Genomic DNA, 19,707 nt, shown 5'->3' with positions numbered 1-19,707 from the left:
ATTTAATTTCTTGCGGGTCTTCGACCCGCGAGCCCTGTATCCGACGAAGCTGTGAAAGCCCGCAAGGCTAACAGCAGAAACATCAATAAGAAAACTGACGCGACCTTTGGTTGTAAATCCCAGCCCTCTACCACTGGACCACCACTGCTCGGTATACATTGTGACTTAAATACACTATATTTCTAAATTACATACCGGTCTTAAATATAATAAGAATGATATTGTTAGAAAAATCTTTCAATTTGGCATGGCGTTGTTTTCAAACAAGGCAGGATGCTTAAAAACTTTTAGTGATATACTTGTAAATTAAATTATTCATTAATAATAATCAATAAAAATACTGTAACGTAAGCATACCATGCTTCATAATCAATTTAGTATTAATTATTTCAATCTTGTTTTTTACGCAGAACGGAAGGGCGTTTGGCTTTAAGGTTCTGGAGTTTTGACCGCTGTTAGTTAGTTAGTCCACCCACAAAAGTGGACAAACGATCTCATTAGGATTGTCTGAAGACCGCCCCAGGCCAGGCCCATTTAGGCGGCTACGGACCTGTCCTTTTGGAAATCTATGATGATCTATGGGAGATATGGATCTCAATGGACTGTATATACTATATATTACTTATAAAAAAGAGCTTCTGCCTCAAATTTCATATAATTAATGTTTTTAAAAGACATCTTTTTAAAAAGATGTAAACTGTTTTCAAACTTTTAAAAATTAATATACCATAACGCGTACGATGAAAAAAGTTTTACGTACCTTTAAATAAAACGTCTTCAAATGTATTTTAATTCTAATACTGTCACAAGAAAATGTATAATAGCCTTAATTTTATTTATGTAATTGTATAAGCAATGCCATGAAGAAGAAATGACACCAAGTTTACTGATGGAATTCGTTACAAACTCACTTTGACAACCAAAAGATTTTCGGCGAAACTTTAGTAATTTCATACCTTCACGGCTACTTTAGCTTGTCACTTAGCCATCCGTTAATGGTTGACATTTAACGTTTAAATCACAGCAAATACATTTCAACATAGCTACATTATTGGTATATATACGTATATATTATATATATGTATTTTTAAAATCTTATTCTTCAGAATTAAACTGCGGTTTTGAGATTAATAGATTTATTATATAACTAAAAATTAGGGTTATCTTAAAGATATGCTGGATATTACTTTCTCTATAAACAAACCATTTAATGCACTTTTGGATCAACTTTTAGTGGCCAATTTAAGCGTCATAATACGTTTTGTTTTTGCAAGAACAACGGAGTTTTGCAGATCAAAACACACGCCCCCCACAAGGCTTATAGCTGACTTTTTGACGACGAATTTTTTGATTCATATTTTATGTGAAATAATTCATATTTGCTTATAAGTTTTTTTTAAGAAGTTTTCGAAAAACTTTTCAAATTAGCACAAATTAAAAAAAATCTGTCATTACCATGTGATGTCAATGTAATTATAAAACTAAAATAAATTTTCATTTACTAATATTAATGCTTAAATAATAAAGTGTCAGATCTGATTTTCATGCGAATCATTTCCTATTTATTAAGTCGTTAAAATAAAATGAAGTAAGGGTGAAAATTGGATGATAAGTTTTAATTTAATTACGTGTGCAAATCCAGGGGCGGGGAGCTTGAGTAAGTTAGTTGGTAAATGTGAGGATGAAATCCAACGCCACCTTAAGACTTTACACTCCCAACTCGAGAAAGGACTTAGTTAATTTTATGCCGTTCACGGCTACTTAAATTTCTCGCTCGGCTGATAATTTTCTGGCGCATAGCACCGATGGAGAAAATCCGGATAAAAGTTTTGTTATAACGTCGTTAAACACAGATCCCGCTCACATTTTTAACAGAATATAATATTGACATGATTTGTTTAACCATTTGAAAACAACGAAAATTATTGTAAAATATCATTTTCTTTCTTTTTCTTCCGATATACGCCAACTGCAAGACATAAGTATCCTCACAAGATCATCACGATGATTAGTCATTACAATCATTACGTCATTATTTCTATATTCATTTTCTCTAGCTATAGTATAAAATAAGTCTAAATAAGTAAGAGAACTATCGATTTAGAGATTTGAATTATTTTTTTAGTGGCGTAAAGGTGACTGTTAGAATTTAGTTTGTAAGAGGAATGCAATTTTTTTATAGAAGGTGATTAATTTATTTTATCCTAAATCTTTAAATGGGTGAATGCTTATCTGCTGTCAATTAATGTATGATACATCCAAAAATAAAATTCAATAGTTTCAGAAAGTAAAAAGAACTTAAATATAATATACGTTTTCAATTTCAGGTTTTAATAAATCGTCTATTTAATCCTTTATATACTTAATGTGAAACCAATGGTAAAGTCTTACTTAAAATATTGGGTGATAAGTGAGTCATACTTAAAGTGAAATAGGCTACTTAAAAAGCAACTTACTTATGTTGTAGGACTTTGTGTTTCATTGCCTTGACTTAATGTGATTTTCTGCGAAATATTCTATATGTTAGCTGGTGGATTAATAAATAGGCTATTAGTATGCGTTGAAAATAAGTTTGTTTATAATTTACTTACTAATAAATTAAACTTAATTTTATAATTTACAATTTTTTAGTTAAATAATATATGAATAATAAAAAAGTAACATTAATTCTTTAATCAAATTTGTAAATCAATTAAAAAATTGACAACCAACACACGAAATACGTGAAAAATAGTGTTTTACAACAAAATATTGTTCATCGACTAAAAAAAAATATTACAAGTATCTAATTTATCTAATAAGCCCGGCATTTGATTTTTTTCGATATTTTTCGAGGGACAATTTGTCCCGTCGTCTTTTATAAACAGATTGCCCTTTTTACATATTAATTGTGTTCCAATTCAAGCGACGTGTACCACAAAAATGTACAAATAAAAAGATAGTAGAAGAAAATTAATTACTTGATGACAACTGATAAAGTGAAAAAACTTCACAAAGGCAAAGACTTACCAGATTTTTGTTTCGTAGACTTCTTTGATCTGTATCCTGAGCTGGCGGGAAAAGACGTACTTGTATGACTAAACATTTTTTTTAATTCGCGGTAAATTGCTAATTACACGTTTACTTCAATCAAAATAATCGCAGTTTTATCCGACTTCAGCTGTAATCTCGGAAACTTTTATATTCACTTCCACAAATAGTTTTATTGGCTATCGCGTCAGGTTTGCGTAAAACGAGTGTAACGAATCATCAGTCCCGCGTGCCCGTTCTGATGCGTTATTTTTATAACTGCAACATCATTTTCCTTTTAATTGCACATCAAAATTCGAACATCACAATCGTTCTTTCAAATTAGCTTACCGTAACATATTTCCATGCAAACTTTATTCATTTTAATTCAATTAAATTCCTATAAAATGTATGTTTATGCTAAGGCGTAGGATAGACGCATTCTAGATGTGGTTTTGTACGCCTACTGTTAAAAATCTCGTAGCAATCGCACCGCACTAATTAGTCTGTCATCAAAAATTCGAAATAAGAACATGAATTACCACAATTCGCTTACGTAAACTTCTCAAGCCACATAGCACAGAGAATCTCAGAAAATTATTATTTATATTATTGTCGGTAATGTACAAATTAAAAGGACTAAAAGACCAGCACCTACTTTCTAGCATGACGCAATTACCAAAGTGCAAGGAACAACCGTGTACGGCTCCATTAAACTTTCCGATAGCAAAAAAGCCTAGGAATAACTGGTAGCGGACACTGTGGTTCTCATTATAAGAAACGACTAAGAAGAAAGAAATTTATGTATTTTACATGAATATAATATACAAGATATTTATTTTCACCTTTAACAGTTGGTACGGACTACTTGACCTGGATAATTTTCATGATTAGACTAACTCATTGAAAAAAAAATCCTTACCTTTAGTTACTGCATATTATGTATTTATTACTACTCTTATTTTATATTGACTTATTGTTTAATATTTTGCTTTGCTTATAGTTTCAATAAGAATTAAGTATTGTTGTACTTGATTTAAATGAAGATGTCCACATCTATTATTAACGTATGCAGTTTTGAGATAACCTGTAATGTTTTTCATACATGTTCTTATTTACGATGTTAATTCACTTTAAAAATAATGTAAATTAAAAAATAAAAACTTGGACGCATAACTAAAGAACCTTACACTGTTTCAGACATATCATACAAAACCTCCGAATAATAATAAATAAAAAGATCACGGGCACGCAAACCAATGCGATGAACAGACCAAGTGAGATTTTTTGGAAGCCATTAGAAGATCTGAAGACTACATATCCGGACAACTCTTGGAAACGAAGTCACTGTACGATGAAGTTACGATCTTTACATATGAGGAACTGGCTTAAAAAAATAATTATCCAAGTGCAATTTGTATGAAGTATTTATAAATTACCACTGGATATAGGTTCTTCATATCTATTTAGCTTTGCACAAAGGCAGACCGAGCGTAAAAAAACAGGTCAACTTAGTATAATAATCATAATTTTCATATTATTCACTGCAAGTGGTGTAATTATCGTTTAAACTTAATTAATCTCAAGCCTTTATAGTTTTTTGATTACAGATCCAGGTCACGTACGAAGCGTTCTCATTAAACAAATAATTTAATTAAAATGTAAAACCGTGGATATATTTTAAATTTATAACATAATTTTCTACCTCCTGATCCATATAATTGTAAATAATAATAATTAATAGAAATAGGTTTTGTAAATAAAATTATATTTTGATTTTACAACAACATATATGATTAAAGATTAACACATATACTCTTAATAATAAACCAATGAATATATGACCGACAAACGATTCATTGTCTTACACAAGACTGAATTAAAAATTAAGGTTTAATGTAACATATTAATAACAATATATGTATATAGGATTAAATATAGGTAATTACTATTGTAAAAAACTAACCTAACCTATGTTTTACTAATATTACAGGTGAAAAGGGCTGTTCCATCGCTTGTTTGTCTCCAAAATGTCGCCTCAGCGATGTGTCTTTCGGCAAAATGGCTTTTTTATATTATGTCCTTATATGAAGAGTAGCAGTGTATTGATTAAGCCAGAACATCGTCTTCATCCCTACTGTCTTGTATATAGCGTGGACGTTCATTGCGCAACCCGAATGCATTGAAGTTTCTAAGTTATACTAAGTGATAGATTGTATCCTGAAAATCATTTGAGTAGGCTCCGGCCATTTCCGAGACATTATACTGCCACGACAATTTCATTAAAAACCTAATCTATTTAATAAACTCGTTAATACAATCAGAATAGTGGTATCCTTGCGGCAGAGGCTCAGTCCACGATCATAGTTCACGAGTTAGATTACCAGGATACAAAAATATTTCATTCATAATTGTGAATTATATAAGATTTATCCCTAAAATCGAATCCGCGACCTAGCCATACAAAATCCTCTACCGCTGGGATGCCACTGCACACTAATTATTTTTATTATATATATGAATCTGCTGTACCGATTCATATTTCGGTGTTTAGTTATACAGTTGACTACCTAACGCGATTCCGGTCGAATTAATTTATTTTATTGCTAACACTAATTTCTATTACTTTTCAGAAAATTAAAAAGTATTTTGTTATTAACTTTATGTTATGAAAATTATATTATATTAAATAATAGTAAATACTAATAAATATTTAATTAATAAGCAATAATAAATCGCCAAATGTGTTGCTAAGAACAAATTCAAAGAACCGCTTGATCAATTTTGCAATTTTGATTTCATTTTTTGGAAATGGAATATTATGGCAAAATAGTTATAATAACAAATAAATAAAATTAGACACTCTGAAATACGTTTTCTTTGTTTACTTTTCGTATTGGACTATAATAGGCCTAAACTTTTGTCTGTTTGACAGGAACTATAAGGAAAGAATTAAAAAAGAAGAGATCGATTTCTGATAATTCGGGAGGAAACTTTCGAAGAAACTCCATACTTTTTAACTCTAGTATAAAATCACATACGTAAAAATTACCATTAAATTATTTGCAGGTCTAAAAATTAACACAAATTGTAGCGGATTAACTAAAGAAAGTTTACTATTTTAGTTTGTTTCTGTCACGCTACATACACACTCCATAAAACGCAACGGACGCTCAAGGGTGCGAAAGGGGTCAGCACAGTTGAACGATCATAATTTCTCATCTCATTTACTGCGGGTGGTGCCAACGCCGCTTACACTGGATGGACTTCAAGCTTCATTAGTCGTTCTCTGTTAAAGTTATTTCTGAAATGCTAAAAATAAAACTAAACGATGCTCAATTATAGGTATTTTTTAAGTACGTTAAAATACGTAACACTTAAGGCCACTATTTTGAAAGATTATTTAATATCATAAATTGACATTTACATGCCCGATTCATGTGGCCAGCCAAAAAAGGTATTTTCGCCAGGCTTTATTCTTATAAGAGATATAGTTGGAAAACATGATGTATTATGAACGCCTTGTAAGTAAAATTTTGTAAATTTAGTTCTTAACTGAGCTCTAATAGATAAAAGAAATATTTTCACCAAATTTCAAGTCTCTCCCGCTTATTTTTCCAGAGATATCGTGATGAGCTAGTACACATAGAGCGACAGCTTTTTTAAGTTTTTCACTTATTAATGTTTTAAAATAGATATTTCATTAAAAGTATGCAAAAGTTAAATCTATTCTGGTGAGTACATGTAATAAAAGATCTTTTTGTGACATATTAAATTTCCTTTAAGTTTAACTCTAAGTTAATAAAATAATATTTGGCATCGTAATGAACGTGCCTAAAAATTTAAATAATAAACAGGTAAAATTGTAAAACAAACGTTACGGACGTTGTTGCCTTCATTTTCGTATGTAGCATTGTTTACTTCAAAAATACAAAAAGACTTTTGAAATTGTTTTTTTAACTTTGTGGTTAAAATAATTATAAAATGATTAAATTTTCTTCAATTTTTTTTAAAAAAATACATAGTTTGTTAAGAACCGTAATATTGATATATTTATTTTACCATAGAAATAAGATCATTTACAATGACCAGGTGTGTTCATAATGAAAAGAATACTAGAATAGCTCATTTTAATATAAACAAGAATCACATTGAACCCCCCCCCCCCCCCCTAATGCTATTCTTCAACTTAAAACTCTATTGGTTCCAAATACGCCCTGACTTGAGAAGAGCCCACCACAAAACTCAAACGGGCTTTTTTATGTGCTCACTGAAACAAAATCTTTACAGAATTAGAACAATTTATATATGCTTTACTATAGAATGAGTAATTTTATGTAAATAGTTATGTAGTGCCACAAATAATACGCTAGTAATGTTATTAATAATTAACAATTTATTAATAATTAACAATTTCCTTTAATGTAATGTAAAAATGTGGCATGGCATAACCATACAAACACTAAATATTTAATTCATGTAACGTACATTGGCGACTTTCTTCCCGGTGATTCCTATGTATTTTAGTAATTCAACAATTAACCTTAACGAAATATGGCAAAAGATTTTATTCAGGGGTAAAGTATAAGAGCAAAGGCAATTTAAGATTTACTTATAATTTTGTTGGTTGCTGAACTTCAAAATCGAGGAAAACGAAAAAGGTACAGAGATAATTGAAAACTAACGAACTGTGAAATTTCATGCAACAAATTTGTTGACGTTACCTGAATACAAACAACTGGACAACTCTACATAGGAACACGAACGACAAAATACAAGGTCTTTTTATCAAGCAAAAGCGGGTAATTTTTACGGAAAAAATATCATTGAAATGTTTTAAATCAAATTGACGATATTCTTTAATGGAGTCGTGTATGATGTGTCTATAAACTAAGTTTTGTGTATTACATTAGACAAAGAAAAAACTACTGCTGTCCATGATTATCTACGAAAGTACAAGAAACCAGCCGTAACGGCTTACCTGAGGTAATATTTTGGAACGAAAGCATTCTAATAAGCAAGGCATATAAAATGATTATTGTTCGTCATTATCATCATTTGAACCGTAAGACTTTTACTGTTGGATACAATTCTCTTCAATAAATTCCTAATAGGAGCGATAGCATGTCGCCTGCATCCAGCGGTTTCCCATGACTTTGTTAAAGTCACCTGTCTTCCATGTGAGAGGACGTCCTCAACCACGCTTCTCCTTCTTCTTTTTTTCAGCTGATGGCCGCCCTCTGCCAATCATAGACCTACGCCAAAAATCGCAACGATGACCGGCCTGCCGCTATCTGGGTCTACGCTACCCGCATTCAGCAACTAATTGCGACTTTAACTAGGCCGTCGATTCACCTAGTGGGATGCCTACCCACGCCGCTTCTACCGACTCGTGGCTGCCACTCGAGAACTATTCGGTCCCAACGGCTACCAGTTACACGAGCGATGTGCCACGCCCACTGCCATTTCATAAGAGCAATTTGTCAAGCTACGTCAGTGATCTTGGTTCTCTTACGCATCTCCTAATTTCTGATTCAATCTCATAACAAAACTCCGAGCTTAGACCTCTTCGTTGCATTCCCTTCCACGCTTATCGGCCATCTACTTTATATGCTATGTGGCTTGCCCACTTCTGCTTCAACTTACCTATCAGCTTTGTTATTCTGGTTACTTTCTTTCGTCTACGGATCTTCTTAATCCTAATTCGATCTCGTAGAGATATCCTAAGCTTCTCCCTCTCCGTGGTTATTTGAGCGACTGTGAACTTGCCAATGTGACACGAAGTGCGAGACCAGGTTTCACTGTCATGAGTCATCATTGATAACACGCATTGGTCGCAGACATTTATCTTTAGGTTCCATGGGATATTGGAAGAGATATTTCGTAGTTACCTGAACGCCGCCCAACCTAATTGGATTCTACGATTGGCCTCTTTCTCGAGTTTTTTTATTAATCGATACTAGTAAAAAGTTGTAATAAGTTTTTAACAAATATTAATCGGAGAGCAGTAAAGAAATGGTCAATTACAAAGTTGGTTTCATATTACAGTAATTATTAAAGCAAATTTACATTTTGTTATAAAAGAACTTATTCAGCTCGAAAAGTGGTTGCTGATGCAACCAACTGTTTGGATAACTGCCAGCAACATCGGTACTCCAGTCTTGTAACTTCCTCATTTAAAATGATATTAACAGTATGGATAATATAAATACTGTTAAGCACCACTTATATGTTATTGTGTGATAAATTTAAACCCTTAGTCAACTTAACCGGAGTATATATAAATATGAGATCCTCCATTTATAAATTGAGATTAAACCTATTAGTTTCCTTAATGAGACTTTGCAGTAACAATCAACAGCAACTATATAAAGTGTATACTGTATTAAAAAAGTTTACATTTACATTGTGATTAAAAATATATTTTAAGGCTCAAAAAGGATAAATGTATAGCTCATTTACTATCAATTAATTTTTAAAACATACTTTGCAATAAGTAATGGCTTCAAAAATAATTAATGACGTAATTATTGTATGGTAAGAAAAAGCCTTTTCTAAAATCGATGAAAACGTATTAAAATTAATTATTGCTTGCTATCAGAGACTTGCGATTGTAGGTATCGGGTTCGATTCCCAAAATACAATCTTAAACAATTCACACTTTGTGCTCTAATAATATTGAAATTCCAGTGCTCTCAAACAAGTTTCCAAAAGATCGATTTTATTTAATTATGTTAACTTACAATTTTTTTATTTAGAATATAAGACTTTTACACTTGTTTATAATAAGTTGCACAACCTACACAACGAACTTATAATGAACAAAAACAAAAATCAAATAGCAAACCATTTTTTTTCTCTGTTATAAACAATTTTTCCGTTGATAGATATAGTAAACAAGAGACCGTATATTTCACCAACATAAGACTTATTTCTACCACCGTACACTATACTGCAACGTTGGAGGTATCCCGGTTAAAATGAGCCATAGTCATATGTTTTATATTTCTAAATCTTATATTGCAACCCATGAGCAGAGAACTCATATACTTCATGAGTGACAAATGTTTTGTCATTATTTACATTTTTTTTTCAATACATGATATGATTTGTAGTACATCGCGCAAAACAGATGACCACTGGGGTCTTAAGGCTGTTTCTAAAATTGACGTTACGGACTGCAAACCGGTCTGTTTTGAAATCTGTAGCTTCTTCATAGTAGTGATTTTCCTGCTAGAAAAATAATGATAATGATGATGATAGATAGAATTAAAAATGCAAACTTATTCAATTAATAGTATGACTATTATTTTTTTGAATAATTATATTTGAAGTCTAGTATCCGGGGATCTTTAATATTATATATACATATATGACGATATATGGTTAAACAACGTCGATTAAATGCAGTTATGAAAGTACATATAAGCGTGTGAGGGTATTAATAACACGATCGACGTTCTCACTCATCCTGGCAACGCTTCATGCTTCATTAAGCAACTGATGCTGAAACCATTCAACTGTAACTAAAATGCTTCTATTAAAGGACCAGAGGCGTTGAAGGTACAATATCAGGTAATTAACCAAAGCCGGGAGTTTCAAATCGAGTACTCCCGTCTAGTTTATAGTCTAGTTATTATGACCAAGATTGAACAATATGCATTTGAATTGAGTTTTCGTTAAGGTTTTAATGAATACGTCAAAAAACTATAACGGCTGAATTGTGATATAATAGTGATTTTCTAAATGGACTCCTATTTGAAAGTTTTGCTTTCTATTTTCAAGAAGTGTCAAGAAATTCCATGAAATATACACAAAACAAAAAACAAAAAACGCGATAAAAATAAACATTAATATTTGAATATATTTCAGCCAAATAAATACTAAAATATATACTATTAAATTATAAGTCTAAAATATAATATTTAATGTCATTATTATTTAAAAGAAGAAGTAGTGTTAATTTAATAGATACACCAATTACCTTTAAACGATAATTTGTCTATATAAAATGAAATTATATAAAAATCTAAGTGCAGACGTTCACTTCGTCTCTTAGTGTTATGACCTCGATTCTAACTGTTGACCACCTGCATATGTACGCAACATATTTACTTCTATGTACGTTGTACATAGAAGTAAATATGTTGCGGATAAACACAGACCACCATATTAGGATTTATTTATTTATTATCAGCTTCTTCAGATAGTCATTTGTTCGCCTAGTACTATGTACAAGATTCACAAGTACTCGTTTGTGGCAGACGATTGAGTTCCTAGAAGTGACTTTTAGGTATTATTGGTAATGCCAGTCAACTAATGCGCAGCATCCTCCTTCAAAATTAAATCTTAAATGCATCAATAAGATTTTTGCAGCAGCCCTTAGGGTTTAGAATTAGAATGTACTATTTATCTATGAGAAATACCTTTTCGCTGCGAGACAGAAATGTAAATATCCGCAGAAGAACCATCATCGTAGACGTGGTTCAAATAATCGCTTGTCTAAAGTATCAGTGGCTGATGCACATCGCTCTTACACCCAACCAAAACTGAGGCCTAAACGTTTTGATTTAGCGACCACAATTCCGTTGATGCGGCGTGAGTAGTCCCCACTAGTTGGACGGACAACATAATCAAGGTCACGAGGAGTCGGTTGATGCAGGCAGTACAAGACCAATCATTGTGGCGGTGTTTGTAAGTATCTATGCTATGCAGTGGGCGTCTATCGGCTGATATAAATAAAAATGAAAATATCTCTACGCCATTTGCGTGAGGTACTTTTAGTTAAATAATACATTTATATATTAAAGACTGTTATACAAAAATGTCAGGAAATCATCGTAGGTAAACCGCAATAAACCGAATAACCGAAAATATGTAACATTCATCAATCCGTAGTGGACCCGTGTCTCCCTTTCATCGCTCTAGGAGGTTTGTGACCCAATATTTGTAAAGTTATATGATTCACGACGTTCATCTACTTCAAAAATATGACCGGGGTAAACTGCGGCTTTATAGTGCAATTTCGTAAATGCGTGAACCTTCATTCCATATTTAAGCTCCAGTTAAGTATTAACTTTAGTATGGCTTTACCATGATAACTTAGCTAACATACACACATATTATTATTACGAAAATGCTGTTAGAATTTAAACAATTATGATTTATACTTCAAATGTAGTAGTGCAGGCGCGACAGAAGTGTAAGATCATTTATCACGATACACTTCCACGCCATGCTGCTAATGTTAGGATGAATAACATTTCAATTGATAGCACAGGACCACGATTGATTCAATCCATAAATATGAACTATTTCTTCATGTCTATCATTTTTATTCTTCTCGTGTAGTTTATTTTCTAAACTTACATTATCAAAATTTATTACAATTTAAGAGTAAAAAAATTCTTGTTTTTTGATTAGCTTAGGTATTTATTTTGCTTGGATATAGGATAAAGCTTGGATATATACTTTCTTGTGCTAGAGGACTAAGAGTTGTTACCGTAAATCACTGTTTGATCCCCAGGATACAATCTTAATTATTTCACACTTTGTGCATTAATGATATAGGATTGCGTCTATTATGCTAAGCTTGGTGATTAGGATATATACCCCATAGATATCTTTATAAATTATAAAGTATTATGAATTATGAAGCCTATGCCGCAATGGGCTTCTATGGGCTTAATAAGATATTCTTGATTATTAAGAAAGGTTCTAATTTTTATAACAAACACTCTTGTTTAAAACTTGATATCTTGATATTGAATATAAAAAATACACATATCCCCTAAACAACCAGTTACTTCCTGTTAAAACATCGCCACGTTTTAAGACGCTATTAATTTATTTTAGACAATACAATCTGTCTAAAAATTTTTATACCGATATTGTTATATTTTGTATTTTAAACAGAGTCCATGTTTATGGTTCTAATTAAAATTTTTGGTATAAATTGCATGTAGATTTCGAAATTCAATAATGAGGTAGTAAGATAATAGAAACGATAAAATATCAATTTGGTATGAACACGGCTATGACAATGCACACCGGCTCATATCTAAAACAATTCGTGTTACTTATAATATTAAATATTTGAAAAATCATTTATTCATATTTTAAATTCATGCATCTAAAATTATAACGAATGAGTTTTTGAATTTAAAAAACGAATGAACACATTTTATAAAAAAATACATTTTCTCTTTAGTCTATGATTAAAACGAAAGCTTCGGTACACGTAGTGCATTTCAATATTGATGTTCTGACATTACATGATTGAATTCATTTTATAGCTTCTGCGGATCCACTCACGTGCCGTGAAATAGAAAATATTTATGAAACAAATAAACGATGAGAGAATTTAGTTACCATTCACTTCTTTCTTCAATTGTCTGTCTTTAGAGTCACCTAAATATTCACTAATATAACGCCTATATGATATTGCCTATTTTTATTCATTTATTTATGACTGCAGATCGTGGCTAATCTTCTACTATTTCTCTCTGAGCTATTCAGTTTTCGGACAGTTGTTGAGTCTTGCAGGGAATAGGTAACCTTTCTCCAGCCCTTTGCCTCTATACAGTGCCAGCAATTATAAGTTTTCCAAAATTTTTCAGTGCATCCATGAAATATGGTCGAAGAAGTAGAAAATTTTTCGCTGTATAATACAAAACATGATACCTTTGGGGCTTTTAGCTGATAAATGAGTTACACATTTACCCCATAGCTTTTACTCGTATAACCAATTTACATGTATATAACAATAAAAGATATGCATATGTGATGATTGTGCGCCGCTTTAGAAACAGAACAATTAAACAAAATCATTTTTGTTCTTGTGCGTTGAGAGTGTTTTGATTACGACATTTGTTTTCCATAAAACGGTTACAACCGCGCGGAATACATAATGGCGCTGTACTTATCTACGCAAACACAAATTAACGCGTCCGTACTCTCATTCCCTGAAGCGATACATAAATCTATGTTGTATAAATGCTTTAATTGTTGTTATATTGCGGAGATACCTTGTCTTTCTTGATTGCTTTGTTCTCTTACATATATTAAATATGTGTAGCAGTTAATTTTTTTTTTCTAAAATATTATAATACTCCGGTTGTCTGCATATGTTGCTATTCTTTATCTTAAGACTGTGATACTTAGTCTCACTTCAAGCTTTATTAGCTAACTGAAAATCACTATGCAGAGGTTTATGCTCGAAATTTTTCTAAGATATCTAATTAGAAATTAAAGGATCCGTAGATAAATATAAAAAAAAAACAGAAGTAGCCTAGACGATTGGTAGTAGATGACATATCTGATGGCCGCCGAAGCTTTAAGGGTATGGAGTGAAGACCACGGCAAGCGTAGCGTAGAAAGTCCATCCACAATGTGAAAAGACGAACTGGTTAAGGTTGTTGGTGAATCATGGATACAGACCGCTTTTAACGAATCTTCTTGAATATCTACGAAGCGGGCCAATGATCAGCAATAAACGTCCTAGCGCTGAAATTATGATGATGTTGATGATTCCTTATCAGTGAAAGGGCCACTCTTTTTTTTATATCACTCAACACGCGTTTCGCCAAACACAGAGTAACAGAGTGTGATTTAACGGCGGTAGTTGTGTAATTCGCGTTGTTTGCCGCATGCGCATTTATCAGCGAACTGGCGGGCAGTGCACTTTATTGCACGACTACTGCATGGCGGAAGTAGCTATATATTGGTCCTTTTCTTACTTAGGTTGGACTGAAAAAGAACGCCGGAGTTCATTAGATGTAAAAAGTATCTTTGATAGTATATTTAATGTATGTATATTGTAATATATCTGTTTTTTTTTTTAATTCGCTACACTTCTCATTTGCTTTCAATTTCAAATTGTTATAGTTATTTATTGAGCACATACGAATAAAATGTTTTGGTTAATACTAAGTTACGGTTTTGTATAGTTATGTCTTTGTTTCCATGCGCAACCACCTCTCATTAAAACTATCGTGGTTTCGACAAAACTTATTTATAAGTGACGAAAGAATCGCATCAATAACATAATTGTAAGTACTTGCAAATCGCTTATAAAAGTTGCTTCAAAACATTGAAAATTTCTTTGGTAACGGTGTTTTACTTTTCAGGACGTGGTCATACTTGACAATTATTGGCCATTGGCGCATAGCCCCAGCTCTCTCCTCCCGTGGTTACCATAAAGCTGGCTGATGTTAAAAATATTAACGTATGATGCTTCAAAATAAAAAGAAAACTGCTCCCGCCAACCCGCATGCCAAGCGAGGTGAGAATGGACATCTACCATTATATGAGTAAAGTAACCTACAGGAGAGACCTATTTATGTCTAGCAGTGCACGACGAAGTTATGATACAAAAAAAGAAGACTATGATAAATGCTAATTTGAGATGGTCAGGTCAGAAGGCTCTTACTAAATCATCTTTGAGTCGATGTAAATTGAATTGAATGGGGAAAAATGACGGGTAACTATTAAAAGGTCAATGAACCGCAGAATCTTAACTGCTTTTCGAAATGCATACAAATAAGAAAATGTAATGTACGTTAAAAATACCTCGATCGTGTTATAACTTTTACTAAGCTAATATACTACTTACAAACTTGATAATTAAGATATATTAATGTTACATAGTAATGTCATGTAACGAAAAAGGTCTCGATTAACATAAATCCGTATTCAACGTAAACAAGTCGCGAACACAGCTTGCTGAAAATGTTCAATCATTGTCGGACACACCAGGAAAATTACTTTATCATTAGTGAAACATATCAATCATCTCAACGTAATTTATATATGGCTACGGAAAACTTTTCGGGCGTAATGAAATCTCCCGAGGATGTAATCATGTTATAAAGTTAAAAAAAAAATTGAAAGCCGTATCAGCGTTTTCAGCCATTCGCCTCTCTTAAAGAACAATTTTCTCTGAGTAATTTTTTTGATTTTAATAAAATACAAAGAGTAATTAATTATGTATGTAACTATAGAATTCAATAAGCCATGCGTCTTATATATTCGAGTCGAACGATTTTAAATGTGTCTAAAGATATTTATTTATTAACTTGAAATCGATTTCGATTCTCGATTTCTTGTTAAGAATATTCATCAGTAGATAAAAAATTGAAAATTAAACTTTATATTTGAAATGTTATTTATGTATATAAAAATGAAAGTGCGTTTATCGGTCTGTACTCGACAGATTAAAAAATACACAAAATAATACAATACATACATTCAATTCCCGTGAAAATTTGGTAAATTATTCTGATATATTTCCAGGAAGGATTATTTTAATTAGTTTTTGTTTGAGGTATCAAAATTGCCGTATTCTTCAGATTTTTAATTAAATGTATAAAGTAGCAATTTGTAAACTGGAACACCTAGCTATAACATAAACATTCGTAACGAGAGAATTAGCACGAAAATTTAAGTTTCTATACAAATAATCGATAAGAAAATTCTGTCCACATTTTTTATGACAAATAAACATGAAGACAAAAATTAAAGAAGCATTTAAGTTCTTTGGTCTTTGATTCTACTCGTGTTCCAATTTATTTAGTCTGCTTGTTATGTGTATTAATTTTAGTTCCATAGTTTAATTCTAATAAATAATAGGACACTGTCCTTCTGTAATTTTCTCGATCTGGCTTTCATCATTATTATAGTACTAAGATTTAAAAATTGTGTGTACTATACATTGATGATTATTATGTACTCCTTTAAGTATATGGTACGGTACATGGCATTATTTGATACTTGAATTTATTGTTTAACTAAGGCCGGATACTTTAGTATAAATAATAAAGGTAAAAATAAGTGTACAGCTTTCTCACTCAAACGCTGCATTTAATCGGTATACTGGCCACAACGGTCATCAATACTTTTAGTGCTGATTTATTATTGTCTGTTCAAATTCAAATATGCATTGCGATTGTGTTGGGTCAATCATCTTCATTAATTTTCCCCCGTAATAAACATCCTATAGCTCAAAACTAGAATTCGTGCACTGGTAGTACGTTTACTGTACAGTCCCACAACCGCCTGCAAAACGCGTAAAAAGGCATTCACATGATCACGTTTGCTCTAAACACCTGTGCACATCTAATCAATATTTTCAGTGCTCACGACATCGTAAATTCTGATCGAAGTAATATCTAAAGAAATAAAAATTTAATTCAAACACATTATTATTTGCACATTTCACAGTAACACTCACTATATAGTTAAAGAGTTTCAACAAAAAATTAAACTACGTTGTTATCGCTTTCTTAAAAATTTATGGTTGAGTTATTAATAGTTAGAGTTATAATATCATAAAATCTGTTGACAATCCTCTTCCATGTTATATCCTTGTATATGTTAGGTTCTTATTCTTTTCATGTGATTGACACTCACTGAAAAAAATAGTCACAATGACCGATCTTATGCTGGCAGCATCCAGCGACTTCCTGCGACTTTAAATATGTTGTCGATCCACCTAGTGGCCTACCTTCGCCACATCTACCAGCTTATGGTGAGAACTCGAGAACTTTTCAGCTCTAACGGCCAAGGGATGCGCGAGCGAAGTGCTCACTGTCACTTCCTATTTTCACGTATATCTTTCGGTATAAATCAAATTTAACATTTATAGATTCAAAACACCGTAACTTAAATAGAAATGTATACCTCCTCGTTGAGAGAAATGTATACCTCGTTTCATGTCTTACTTAAATTTTATATGCAGCACGGATTTAATTATAAAATATAACTGAGATATAAATTAGTCCACGGGATACACGTGAGAGGTATTTGAGATCATCAGAGAATCTGGAATTAAAAATATCGGCGCATTCGTCCTCGTTTATGGCCAAATCTTTCACCACGCAGGCCGTTCGATTGTGGAATAATTTACCGCTGAATATAAGACGTGCTACCTCACTACTTATTTTCAAGAAAATGGTTAAGAACCATTTACTAGACCTATAATTATCTATCTCTTAATTTATTTGTTTTCTTCTTCTGTTTCTTTCTGAAGCAAGTGCGATCGAACCAATACTGATCGAAATCAGTTAGATGTTTTATTTATTATTGTATTATATTTATAATATGTATTAAACCTTATTTATTATAAGTATATATGTTATATACATATGTATGTATGTTTAACTAAATATGTCAATGTATGTTTATGTTCGTTTGTTTGTAAATATGTATTTTTTGTACACGTAAACTACCCATTATTAGTACCTTTATCTTTTCCATACTATGGTTGTCTGTAAGAGATTGCCTAGTGTGATAAGACCGCCCATTGTACTTTTTTGTATATTATTGAACAAATTATTAAATATATCTTAGCGTGTACAATAAAGAATATTAGATAAATAAATAAATAAAATTAGTGTCCAAAAAAATGTGTTCTCTATCAATACGTTCTAATGGTTAATTTGTACACAGACCTCGTACATACCCAGCGTAAGTTTCTTGCCAACAAGATACCGCAGTAATAGGAACATTTAGCTGAATTCTTATAGCGTGTTAGCGAGCGTTGTCTGTAATTCAAGTAAGTAATTTTCTGGTAAACAGTATCTACTAACATTCAAGTGACATATGCTGTTAATTTTTTCAGCAAAAAAAATGTGTATAATAGTTTTAACGTTGAAATCTTTGTTTTCATCATTTAATATAAAGGAATAATCATTTGTACATGATAAAATATTTTTTAATAATTATTTTTATTATATTCTGTTTTTGTGCAGATTTTAGTCTTTAGTTTAATCTTTATAAATTATTTTGTATGTGTAATCGTGTGGGTCATTGTAGGGTGTAATAAACATTTGTTTTATTTTATTTTTAAACACTTACATACATATTTATTTTAATCATCATTATCGCATTCATCATCAATTCAACCACAATATGCTTACACTTAAACAGACATAAGACAAGAGCATAGTTTTTATAATAGTACCAGTTGGAAGCGGTCGGCACCCAGTATCTTCCGAGTCAACAAAGCCAAAGTTGCGACAGACAAAGTCGTCTGAACCACCTTTAGGATGGAAGTCAAAAATGTAATTAATAATTTCATTTTCCATGCATTAGCACAAATATTTTCAACAAAATTTAAAATGTATATATTTATATGATTATACAGTTAAAATTGTTTCCTGTATATAATATTTGATAATAGTAAAGTAAATTTATAATAAATGTTATGGTTAATAATGTAATACCGTGGTTAATTTAAAGGAAACATTCTCAATTGTTATATATTTTACTTTAATAACTAGAATTCACATGTAATAGGAAAAAAAAACTTGTTTTTTTTTTCGGATTTTCTTCCTGACATCTGTTGAATGGACTTGGTTAATGGGGAAAAAAGCAGGCAGTCAACAAGCAATGGAAGGTATCGAAACTGTACAGACATATTAGTACAAAATACATAAATATGAAAAGTATTGTACGTATTTATGTGTTTCTATGTTATAAGATATAAAATAGATAGTTAAAATAAATGTTTGCAGAAGACTGAAATGTTCCTGATAATTTTAACCCGAAAAAGCTCTTTAACCCACTTAGTCAGCGGTAATACAATTTCTAGAGTTCAGAGTGGTTTCCATTACCTACATCGACATCTTGTGAATATTGAAAATTACTTGCGAAAGCTGTGACGTATCGGGAGAAATTCTGTTCTTTACGACTTCTCTT

This window comes from Battus philenor, unplaced genomic scaffold (genome assembly GCF_028537555.1).
Source record: "Battus philenor isolate CCGP_79_NKW_IND1 unplaced genomic scaffold, ilBatPhil1.0.hap1 SCAF_9, whole genome shotgun sequence".
Taxonomy (NCBI): domain Eukaryota; kingdom Metazoa; phylum Arthropoda; class Insecta; order Lepidoptera; family Papilionidae; genus Battus; species Battus philenor.
The sequence above is the reverse complement of the archived record's forward strand: the minus strand, read 5'-3'. Positions refer to the sequence as shown.